Source organism: Microtus pennsylvanicus, chromosome 2, assembly GCF_037038515.1.
Source record: "Microtus pennsylvanicus isolate mMicPen1 chromosome 2, mMicPen1.hap1, whole genome shotgun sequence".
NCBI classification, from domain to species: domain Eukaryota; kingdom Metazoa; phylum Chordata; class Mammalia; order Rodentia; family Cricetidae; genus Microtus; species Microtus pennsylvanicus.
In genome coordinates this window covers 69,308,613-69,320,770 of record NC_134580.1, presented here as the reverse complement: position 1 = coordinate 69,320,770, position 12,158 = coordinate 69,308,613, and the positions used below count along the sequence as shown (strand labels likewise).

At 48.4% G+C, this 12,158-nt stretch overlaps 1 long non-coding RNA gene across 1 annotated transcript; it reads right to left on the bottom strand.

The window, feature by feature from the left end:
* Positions 1 to 712: 712 nt before the first annotated feature.
* LOC142844872 (uncharacterized) lies at positions 713 to 11,753 on the bottom strand. The gene is made up of 3 exons (XR_012909782.1): positions 11,675 to 11,753; positions 2,518 to 2,768; positions 713 to 764 (listed from the first exon to the last, which is right to left on the bottom strand). It is a non-coding gene; the product is annotated as an uncharacterized LOC142844872 (long non-coding RNA).
* Between the last annotated feature and the right edge of the window lie 405 nt (positions 11,754 to 12,158).

Below are 12,158 nucleotides of genomic sequence, written 5' to 3'. Positions count from 1 at the left end.
CTGTTTGAGCTCCTGTCTTGACTTCCTTCGGTGGTGGACTATGATGTGGAAGTGTAAATCAACCAAATCCTTCCCTTCCCAGATTGCTTTTGGTTGTGATATTTCATCAGCATATAACCCTAAGCAATAGGGTTACAGCAATAGTAACCCTAAGACCACTATTAAGTGACGGAAGCCAACCTGATGAGTCTACTCAAAACCCAAACTAACCAAAACAAAACAAACAAAAACTCAGACCTGTAATCCCAGCATTTGGAAAGGGGAGGCAGGAGCATCTTCATAAGTTTGAAATCAGTGTTGACTCCCTAACAAGTACCACGTTAGCCAACGACTACATCCAGTAACATCCTGTCTCAAAAAACAGAGCTCGTGGCATGCCTTAGTGGAGCAGGTAAAGTTCTCACTGGGCAGGCCGGGACCTGATTCAATCGTTGGAACCTACATAAAGACAGACAAAACAAACATCTCACGAAATCGTCCCTGAACCTCCACATTCATGCTGCTATGCACGCATACTCACAATCACACATCACACATACAGGAATACATTTTAAAAATTTTTAAAACTTGCTATGAGGCTAAAGTTGCTTTAAAAAATAGTTTAATTAAAAAAATCCAGGCGAGAGATGATGGTTTCTTGAGCAAGCATCGTAACTGTGAAGTCAGGGAGCTGCTTTCATCCTGGATATATTTTCAAAGAAGAGTCCAGAGGCGTTGCCAGTTTATTGGATGTTGGCTGTGAGGAAAATGGAAGCTTCAGGGAGCTACATAAGGCAATGGGAAGAAAGGTCTTAGGGTTGCAGGTCAGTGCTAAAGCACATGCTTAGTTAGCTTACACAGCAACACACGGGGCTCAGCACTTAATAGATATTCATTCAGGTTGGTGTTGGAGCTATGACTCATGAGTTAGGAGTGGGACGACTTCTGCAGAGGACCCAGGCTTGTTCCCTCCACTAACATGGTGGCTCCAGTCTCTGGTAACTCCAGCCGCAGCAGTTCTGTCTCCCTCTTATGGCCTCTGAGGACACCAGGCATGCATGTGGTACATTCATGCGTGCATACATAGATATTGCGTACTCGTGCAATAAAAATAAGTAAATCTTTTTTTTATTTTTTATTTTACTCGTTTGTTTGTTTTTTGAAACAGGGTCTCTCTATCTAACAGCCCTGTTTTGGAATTCATTCTGTAAACCATGCTGGCCTCTAACTGTCTGCCTCTGCCTTCCAGCTTCTGGGATTAAAGGTATGTGCCACCTCCGTCCAGCAACAAATCAATTTTTAAAAAGAATATTTATTAAAAAGGTTCTGTGTGGTTTGTTAGTGGGTCCTCAGGGGTTGACCTCCAACTCTAGATCCTCCTGCCTCAGCCTCCTGAGCACTGGGGCCACAAGTGTGTATTGTGCCATCATACCCAATCCATGAGGATACATGCATGTCACATACAATTTCTGAAGAGAAGATAGCTTCCTCGGGGTCATACGCTAATAAGAGTGAGGGCTGTGTGCAGGAGCCAGGGAACCAGGAGAGCCTGGCTAAGTTATGCCAGCTCCTAAAAGCCCTCTTCCATATGCTGTTCTTTCTTGTCAGCATCTCAGTTCTGGAGAGAGCAGATAAACTGTTTGGTACAGAGAAAAACAAGAATGACTCATCCTAGGACGAGTACAAAGTAATAACGCCATAGGTAACGCTCTATAATCTCAGACAAGCTGGGCCAGCTTCCTCCCTGCAGCGCTGGTTACCCGAGGCTCGGTGGGTGCTGCCAGTCTCTGGCTGAAGTGTTATCAGTTAGTTAATATTTGTTTTATGCATACATACGTGCATGTGTCTGTGTGAATTTATGTACAGCATATGCATGCAGGTGCCTGAGGGGCCAGGAAAAGGTGCTGGACTCTGGAGCTGGGGTTACGGACGATTGTGAGCTGCTGGATATCTATGCTGGGTCTTCTGAACTATGAGCAGCAAGTGCTTAACTGCTGAGCCATCTCTCCAGCTACTCCTATTCTTTTTAAGACACTGTTATGCCCAGGGATGTACACTCTGAAACGTCTCTATTTTCTCTACTTGGTATTACTGTATCCATTTTACAAATAGGAAAATTAAGGCTTAGAGAAGGGAAACGTTAGGGAATGAGTCTTAAATCTGAGCTCTTTGCCCACGTATGTCTGTTATGCCCCATTGCCTCCCTTTTGCGTTGCTAATGACAGTCGACCTTCCATGAGCTCCTCCCCTTGCCAAACCCTGGCATTTCACAACTACCCATCAGAACTATTAAGCCTACTTTACAAACAAGGAAATAAAGGCCTAGAAAAGGAAAGAAAGTCACTAGTTATCCCTTAGGCCGTAAGTTAAAGTGTAAGCCCTGTGGTCTCGGGTCCCAGGATCCAACAGCAGAATGTATTCCTAGCAATAATTCCAGAAACTTTACCTGAGGCTCTGAGGCTGTAGTTCAGTTACCCAGCATGCACTTGCCATGGGTTCAGTCCCTAGCACTGACGAAATCGGATGTAGCACACACACCTGCAAATCCCAGAAACTGGAGGTTGGAGGGTCAGAAGTCCAAGGTCAGACTCGGCTCCACAATAAGCTGGAGGCCAGCCTAAGATGCATGAGATCCTAGCTCAGAAGCCGAGGGGAACAGCAGGGGAGATCTCCACCATTGTAGTGTACATCCATCATCTCAGCATTTAGGAATCTGAGAAAGGTCAGGAATTCGAGGACACCCTGAACTACATGACTTCAAAGCCAGTGTGGACTGCAAAGGCGAGATCCTGTAACAAAGAAAAATAATAATAACATTTCATAACCCTTCTTTACTGAGACCACCATTTGCCACGGTTTACACTGGAAGATTCCCCCAAAGGCCCATGTGAGTTGAATCTTGATCCCCAACTGGTTCTGCTTTGGAGGGGTTGTGAAACCTTTGGGGCAGATGGCACAGTGTGTCATATGGGCCTCCAGGTCATTTTAGTTACTTTTCTTGTTCCTTGTGGAAAGATACCTGACAAGAAGCAACTGAAGAGAGAGGAAGGACTTTCTTGGGCACACACTCTGAGGCATGGTGTGTGGCTCTTGCGGCAGCTAGGAAGCGAGGCAGCGGGTCATCTTGCGCCCACAGACAGGAAGCAGGGTGCAATGGAGCTGGAGTTCAGCTCCTCTTCTTCCTTCTCTTCTCTCTTGTGCCAGGGAGCAGCCCACAGTCAGCGTGGATCTGCGCTCCTCCGCTAATCTTCTCTGGAAACACCTTCACAGACACACCTAGAGGCGTGTCTCCTAAGTGAGTCTAAAACCAGTCCTGCTGGCCTGAGGATGGGCTACCACAGAGGGCTGTGGCCTGGCCTCGGCTTCTAGGCTGTTTCTCTGCCTCCTGACTCACCAAGATATGACTAAACATTTCCACAAGTTCCCATCACTGAACCGCCCCAGACACCATGCTCCCTTACCATGGCCTCCCCAGACACCATGCCCGCCCCTGACCATGGCCTCCCCAGACACCATGCCCGCCCCTGACCATGGCCTCCCCAGACACCATGCCCGCCCCTGACCATGGCCTCCCCAGACACCATGCTCCCCCTACCACGGCCTCCCCAGACACCATGCTCCCCCTACCACGGCCTCCCCAGACACCATGCTCCCCCTACCATGGCCTCCCCAGACACCATGCTCCCCCTACCATGGCTTTCCCAGACACCATGCCCGCCCCTGACCATGGCCTCCCCAGACACCATGCCCGCCCCTGACCATGGCCTCCCCAGACACCATGCCCGCCCCTGACCATGGCCTCCCCAGACACCATGCCCGCCCCTGACCATGGCCTCCCCAGACACCATGCCCGCCCCTGACCATGGCCTCCCCAGACACCATGCCCGCCCCTGACCATGGCCTCCCCAGACACCATGCCCGCCCCTGACCATGGCCTCCCCAGACACCATGCTCCCCCTACCATGGCCTTCCCAGACACCATGCTCCCCCTACCATGGCCTCCCCAGACTCCATGCCTCACCCTGCCAGGGACGGACCACACCACTTGAAAATATGAACCAAAAATCTCTCCTTAAAGCTTGTCCCGACAGGGGCTTTGTCACAGTCGTGTGGGATGTAACCAACACTCCATGATTACTGCTTTGGTGTTGGTTTCTATACATACGTGTCCACATGTGTGCTTTTAATAAAAATAGGGTCATATTATACTCGCTTTCCACCTATCCCTCTCCATTAGTAATACGTTGCCAACACTTTTCTGCTTGGATTACTTCCTGCAACAGTGACTGCTCTGCTATCTTGGGTCATTTCCCCATTTGTGAGTCCCTAAGAATCTTCCTTCCATCCCCGACAGTTATGCACAGGAATTCCCTGAGCCATGGGCCCTGGCTGACAGCCCTAACATCACAATACTGTTTTTAATGTCTGCATGATATCCAATCATAGCAGGACGCTGAATAGGTCTCAGGCCAGCCTTAATCAATCCCTTCTGATTGGACTTTTAGATTATTTCCTGGTCTGGTTTTCATGCTATAAACAATGTTGAGTTTACTATTCCTACGGATAAATCTTTGACTTTTGCCCAGTTTATTTTCTTGGGATCAATTCCAAGAGTATGGTCATTTTTAATATTTTGATTATGGTATTTTAATTAATTTATTTCATTATTTTATGTGGTGCTTCCAGAGGTTGGGTCCTCTGAACTGGAGTCTGGATGCTTGTGAGTCACTATGTGGTGCTTGGGGCTAACGTGGATCCTCTGGAAGAGCGCTGAGTCCTCTCCTCAGCTCCTGTGTTGTGCCTTTCTCACGCTGACTGGAAACTTTTCTTTCTCTTCTTGCTGTCTTGAAGGTAATACCTTCTCTGACATCTAGGCCCAGGCTGGGACTACGGCTTTTCCTCCTCAACACAAACCCTGAAAGCTAAGTTGGCCAGTCTTACCCTGAGAACTTTTCAACACAGGGTTTGTCTGTGTAGCCTTGGCTGTCCTGGAACTAACTCTGTAGACTAGGCTGGCCTTGAACTCACAGAGAGGTTTCTATCTCTGTCTCTGCCTGCCACATGCTGGGATTAAAGTCATGTGCCTCTACTGCCTGGAACCTCACAACTTTTTGAGAGAGAGAGATCTAAGGATACATTTATTTTTGTGGCAATTTGGGAGAGCACAGCACACATGTAGAGTGAGAGACCTTGTGGGAGCCAGTTCTCGCCCTCCACCACCATGGTAACAAGTACCCTTACCCATCGAGCCATCACCCCACCCCTAAGACCTTTCTTTGATGACCTTTCTCTGCTAGAAAAGCCATCCCGGGCAGTTTAAAAAAGAAAAAGGCAAAAAAACACTTTTGTTGATTTTCATGTTTAAATTGTAAAATGCTTATGTCCAAAGCCACTGGAAGCTCCCCTTCAGCCGTGGTGATGAAGAAACTCTGCAGTTCAACCTGAGTTCTCTACAATGAAGTTTGTAAGGAGAAACCTGCACATATTTGTCGACCTGTGCTGCAGGGTCAGGACCCACAGCCTGGAGGAAAAGAGGATGGCACATGCGTGTTTAACTGCAAAGGGTTTCATTAACTGTGGCAGTGTTAACTACAGCAGGCACTAATGAGGGGAGGGTGACCCGAATACTCCAGAACGGGAACTCCAAATGAACTCGATGAAGTCTTGAAATACAGTCTAATGGTCTTCCCTGCAAGAGATGTAACCTTTGCTGTTTTGTTTGGCTTAGGCAAATACTGCAGGAAGTTCATCCTCCATGAGCCCATGAAGAGGATGTGCAGGACAACCCAGTTTCCTGGTGGGGTTTAAAAGTCATCAAGGAGTTGGATGAGGGTTGCACCCCTAATCCCAGCTCTCGGGAGGTGGCAGTAAAGAGATTTCCGAGTTTGAAGTCAGCCTGGTCTATCCAGTAAGATCTTGTCTTATGCGGTAAGATGTGAGGTGGTTGGAATGAATGTCCCTATAAGTCTCAGGCACTTAACTATTCAGTCCCCAGTTGGTTGCTTTTGGGGAAGAATTAGGAGGTGTGGCCTTGTTGGAGGAGATGTGTCCCTTGGGGCAGGCTTAAGGTGGCAAAAGCTTCCCGCTCCTCATAGATCTCTGCTTGGCTGTTCCTGAGCCGAGCCTTGCCCGCTGTGCTCCCCCCATGGTGGTGATGGACTCCCGTCTCTTTAGAACTGGAAGCCTCAAATAAACTCTTCCTTCTGTAAGTTGCCTTGGTCGTGCTCACAACGGAAAAGTAACTAAGCTAATGGGATGTATTAAAAAGATATCAAAAATTATTGTCTTCCTACAGAAGAAAGGCGCTGTGTCCGCTCTCTCCACTCCCCCTTTATTTGACACAGGGTTTCTCTATGATGTTCTGGCTCTCGTGAAACTCAAATATATAGACAAGCTGGCTTCACGCTCACAGTGATGCCCCTGCTTCTGCGCCTCAAGGGCTGGGATTAAAGGTGTGACCCACTTCCCAGGTTTGCTCTCTACTGCAGTCGTGCATGCAGAGAAGAGTTTATTATTTTTGCTTAATAAGTAGTGTGTGTATGTCCGTGTTCATGCACAGGCCACAAGCAAACGTCGGGTTTCTTCCTCTTCTCCTTGGTTCTTCAGACAGGGTCTCTCACTGAAGCTGGAGCTCACTAATTTGGCTGAACTGATTGGCCAGCAAGCCCCAGGGATGCTCCTGTCTCCACCTCCCTAGGGCTGGAATTACAAGCACGTGCCACCTTACATATGTGAGAAGGGAGGAAGGAAGGAAATTAAGGGAGCTACTGATATTGCTATTTATATTGTATTTATTTATGTAGAATTGAGACCTAGTTATGTATCCTAGACCAAGAGATCAAGCTCATCCTACCGCAGCCTGCCAAGTGCTGGAATATGGACAGTACTGTACCTGGACTTTTCTCCCTTTTCTTCCTTTTAAAGTTGTACACTGGAATTAATAATTTGGTAAATAAGTTAGCATGAGCCATCTGCAGAGGAATGTTGAACATTTGACTAGAGACTGAGGCCTCTGGGCACACACCAGCTTAGTCGTAGCAGCTTGTACATTATAGCAAGTGCTAAGACCTCCTAGGTTTGGGTCCTGGAACCCTGAGAATGGGTGGTAAGGGAATGAAGAAAGGTCAGGTACACAGACCCGGGTACAATAAAGCTGGGGTCGGAGGGTGTGTTACTACCCTACCGAACCTCAACGTGTTTATTGTTCACAGCACGGGGAGGGTTAGCTGGTCTCAGAAGAAGATCTCTGCAGGTGAGCAGTTCAGGCTCTCACCATCTGGGAGGAGGAAGCTGCTGTTCTAGTCTTTGCGCACGTTGGCCACTCCCTCCCACTTGGACGCCCGGGAAAGCTTGGCCATCTCTCTTGAGCTTCACCTGGATAAAGCTTTTCCACTCCCATGGAACTGAGGCACCGGTGTGCTCAACACGGCCATGCCTGTGTCAGCAATACACACTCACCGGGGCCCTGCTCTGTTCCCTACACACAGCCTCTGTGAGGAGGTATCATCAGCTCATGTTACAGACTCATGAGCCGAGACACAGAGTTAGCCATGACTATCCTGCCGTTCTGGATATCTGCTTCAGAGAGACTCCTCCCTCAGTGGATATTGCCACAATGAAAGTGACCACTAAAGCACCCTGTTCAGAGGGTGGGAAGGAGGGAGTGGCAGAAGCTCAGCTCAGCTCAGGAGCCTGAGCTCCCTCAGCTTAGGCTACAGCTGCTGTTTCATGTGATTCATGGATGTTGAGCAGAAATAAAAGGGGGCACTCCTTCTCACAGCCAGCAAGTGATTTTCTGTGAACCCGGGGTGTCTTGTGTCAATCCCACACTGCTTCTCTACGACCAGGAATAAGAGGTCAAGTTCAGGCAGCCTCCCTCCCTGACATCTTCCTTGTCTGTGTCTCTCTGCCCATGGAGTGTGCCAAGTCATTCCTGTGATCACGGAACAGCACCTGCACTCTGGACCGCAATGATCCCAGGTGACCTCTGTAATGCTCACTCCCAGACTTACAGACTGTAGGGGACACAGTTTACAGCCACTCACGACTTCTCTGTAAAGAAAAAAACACTAAGTCAGGCCGTCGGGAAAGTGCTTGCCCCACAAGCGTGAGGTCTTGGGGCTGGATCCCCACTATTCAAACTTAATAAAAGCCATGGAGGTGGCTCAGATCTGTAACTCCAACACCGAGGAGACAGAGGTCAGTCTCTGAGGTGCGCTGGCCAGCTAGCCTCACTGAATCAATGAGCCCTGGGGTCAGTGCGAGACCCCGTCTCAACTAAACCAGGTTAAGAACCAGTGAAGCAGTGCACGGGGCATGCATCTGCCGTCCAAGCATGACGACTTGAGCTGAAAATCCTTCCACGGTGGAAGGGAAGAACGATTCCCAGAAGTTGCCCTCTGACCTTTAAACACAGGCTGTAGCATGTGCACACCCACGTTCACTCACATACACACATATGTACACGCATATACAGAATAATAAATAAAATAATTGTGGGAACTAAGGTGGAGAGTGAGGAAAACACCGCCATCTACCTTGTCGCCTACACAGGCACAGGTGTGTGCACACACATATACCTGCACAGACACACAGAGAAGAATGGAGCGACCCTGAAGGGGAGCATGGCCCAATCTAAGCCCCTGCCTCTAAAACCCCGCTCTAAAGTGAACACCTCAGTCACTGCTCTTTAGTAAGGCTTTTATGGGTCTGCGTGCTATGTATGCTGGGCCCATGGTGACTAGAGAAAGTGCCAAATCCCCTAGAATTAATTTTACAGCTCACACTATGCTGTGAATCCTGGGACTCGAACCCAGGACCTCTGGAAGAACACCCAGTGCCCTTAACTGCTGAGCCATCTCTCCAGCCCCTGCCACCATTGTTATTACAAGTCTGGTACCTAACATCACTCTCTGAGAGTACCACGTACTACTCTAATCTAGAACGTGTTACATTCGGAAACAGGGTAGATTACAAGAAAAATTTGCCAGAGCCTCCAGAGTACCAAGAAGACCAGAGGATCCCTGACCTTTCCCCAGCTACAAAATGGGCCTCGAAGGGAGAGAGGCAATCTCACATCACTGCATGGGACCACAGTCAAAGTTCCCGACACACTGTAAGAGCAAACCCTGCCAGCACTTCCGTTCCTAAACAATATGGGACAGTTAGAAGCGTCTGACTGTTTTTAAAGATCTCCGACCAAGGGGACCATAGCATCCCTGGGTAGCTGGTGCCTGAGTTTAAGAGCCCACTTAGATGATGTGTGAATATAGCAGAGGCTGACAAGGCTGGGAGGCTGACAAGGCTGGGAGGCATGCCAAGCAGCCTGTTGGACTGCCTCCATCCTGTGCCTTCCTCTGCCATATATATACATACATACACACACACACACACACACATGCTTAGCCATCCTTCTCCAGCTTGGTACCATAACTGCTGAGTTAATTCATTAGTTAGTTCAAGACCTACATACAAAATGCTTTCTGTATCACCAGTATCCTAGATACAGGGCATATGACAGCTACAAAACACACAGGTCCCTCTCCCCACAAGACTCACACCCTTGCAAGAGAGGTGGGGTGTTGTAGGAGATTGTTTGTTCATTTCCCAGACGCCAAGGCCTGAATAATCATGCAGAAACTATATTAATTACAACACTGTTTGACCAATGACTCTAGTGTATTCTTAGCTAGCTCTTACATCTTAAATTAACCCTTTTCTATCGATCTGTGTATCGTCGTGAGGCTGTGGCCTACCAGTAAGGTTCCTAAGGTTCTGACGTGTCCTTTGGCAGCTACATGGCATTTCCCTAACTCTGCCCACTCTCTCTCTTTATCTCTGTTTAGATTTCCCACCTGGCTTCCCTCTGCCAAGCCATTGGCCAAAACAGCTTTATTCATCAACCAATAAAGCAACACACATACAGAAGGACATCCCACATCAGTGGGGACAGAAAATAAATACATATGTCAGAAGATGAAGAGGCTGGAGAGGAGCTGGAGAGATAGCTTAAGGCAAAGAACAGAGTTCAGTTCTCAGCCCCACGTCAGGCAGCTCACAACCAACTGTAACTCCAGCTCCAGGGGATCCGGCACCTCTGACCTGTGTGGACAGTCTCATTCATGTGCACATACACCAAGAGACACACAGATAGCTAAAACCAATGTTGTAGTGCTGTTTTTGAGAGTGGAGGGGACTGTTCCATACATGAGGAAGAAACATTCCAGAGACTGGATGGACTGAAGGGACATTTGTGTGTGTTTCACTCCTCTGAAGAACCTCAAGGTACTTGGGGCCAAGAGCAGGCAAGAGATGTACTTTGGGCTCAGGATAACCTGGCTTAAAGCCCTGCTTGCCACACTTTCGCTGTGCAACAAGTGCCCAACTTCTCGAGGTTTCAATGTCTTCCTCAGGAAAATGAAGTTAAGACACTATTAACTTCACAGTGCTGTGAAGGAGACTTGATGGCATGCAGTGTTGGGCATCAAAAAAGGTCCTCCCTGAAGTCAAGGACATTCTAGGAACCATTCATCACTCCTATTCCTCCATGGGGAGAAGAGGACCAAAGAGACAGAGACACAGGTACACTAGCCATTCCCAAGGCTTTCACGGCATCTCTGGTGATGAGCTTACAGTCATGTCTTCTTGCAAAGTACACCAAGAGTAATCAGCTAAGCTACTGTCCTTTGCACAATGGCTTTCCTTCAGTCATCCATTTCCTCCTGCCAAATGTCACTGGAAAGGACACAGGCCTTTCCTTCATGACTCTGTAATCTCCTTAAAGTATGTCTTCCCATATTCTTTAAGCCTCAGGCCTCACAAAACTCAAGAATTAGTCTCCATCCTGGCACAAGACTGCAGCCAAAATGGTGCTCATGCCTGGCAGTTTTGTCTGCCTCTAGGTCTGGCAGAGGGTGGGTGCCCAGGAATTCTGTTATGAATGAAGTGATGCTAGAGCTCACTAGCTTCAGAAGACAGGAGGCCAGGAAAGGTCAAACACCCCTTTCAGATTATTGGAGGACTGTTAGGAAAACCGAGAAATTCCTGGAGTCTAACCCTCATTAAGAAAAAGGCAGAGTGAGCAATTATCAGGAAGCCCAGACCCACCCTTTGGGAGGGAGGTCATGGCCACTATTCACCATCTGAAGACTCTTTTGGTTGTTTGTAAAGTCTGAATGTAGATCTGGCTGGTGTAGAACTTACTATAAAGACCAGGCTGGCCTTGAACTTGGAGATCTGCCTGTCTCTGCCTCCTGAATGCTAAGAGTAAAGATGTGCATCACCACACCAGATGAGAATCCAGTTGATTCATTGATTGATGCGTGTGTTCTATGTGTGTATGTTTGGAGGGGAGTGCACCCTACATGCATGCATGTGTGTCCACCAAAGATTAGCCTTGGGTTTTGTTCCTTGGGTGCCACTACCTTATTTTTGAGGCAGGGTCTCTTCACTGGCCTGGTACCTGCCAAATAGGCTAGAGAGACTGACCAGTGCGTTCCAACACTGGGTTTATAAACTGACATCATCATGACCACCTTCTTCACCTGACCTCTGGCATCAGGCCCAGGTCCTTGTACTCTCATGGCAAGTACCACTGGAGGAGCCCTCTTCCCAGCTCTCCATCCGAGGGTCATGCTGGTAGTCCATTGTAGCCCTGGGTGTGCAGAAAAGAGCATAGTGGATCAGGATAGCATACCTCAGATAGGATTACCCAACTCTAAGGCCTCCTGCTCAGATCTGGGTCTTCCTGGGTCAACAGGAAAGCCAGCCTCAGAATCTGGTGATTCTCACATTTAAACTGAAAAGCTCTTAAATCCACATCCGGTGTGGGAAAGAGTTTCCTCCCTGTGGAAGAGACAAGCAACTTTTGGCTTCAGGAAAAACCTTCTCCCACTGAAGGCAGTTCAGAAGTCAGCCTCAAACTTTTACTTCCCAGTTCTTCCGTGGCTCCTAACACCTCAGAGCGGAGCATGACTCACTGATCTCCCCGGTTCTGACAGCTAGTTGCCACACATACTCCGGGCCCCAGAGGCTGCCCCACTTCTTTCTAACCCTTCTCCCGAAAGCCTCCCTCTCTTCTCACTTTTCCCCAGGAGAGTTCTAGAAAAATTTTCAAACACATCAGTCAATTGGCAAGGTCACACCTCGTCCCTGCACTCCGGGCCTGCTAGTCTCCGAAA